Source organism: Apaloderma vittatum, unplaced genomic scaffold (assembly GCF_000703405.1).
Source record: "Apaloderma vittatum isolate BGI_N311 unplaced genomic scaffold, ASM70340v1 scaffold18351, whole genome shotgun sequence".
NCBI classification, from domain to species: Eukaryota; Metazoa; Chordata; class Aves; order Trogoniformes; family Trogonidae; genus Apaloderma; species Apaloderma vittatum.
Window position 1 is genome coordinate 11,862 of NW_009699808.1, and position 343 is coordinate 12,204.

Below are 343 nucleotides of genomic sequence, written 5' to 3' on the forward strand. Positions count from 1 at the left end.
GGGGGGGCTGCCTGCGCCGTGTGCCAAGCGCTGGCTGTCGGGCAGGGTGGCACTGTGGGAATCTCAATTAGCAGCCGCTCCGGCAGGCGAGTTTCTATAGCAACGGAGCTGGCAGGGAAATCTGACTGTGGAGCAGCAAATCTGACTGTGGAGCAGCGGAGGATGCTCTTTATTCCTCTGCTGGGTTTGGCTAGGGCGGGCAGGATGGTGCTGGAAGGGCTCAGCATCCCTCCCCCGGACGGGCATCTGAGCAATCAGAGCCCTCTCCTGCCCCAGGACACAGCACGGGTGGGGGCTCTGCACCCCCCATCCTACTGCTGCAGTGAGGACAGGAGGTGAGGGG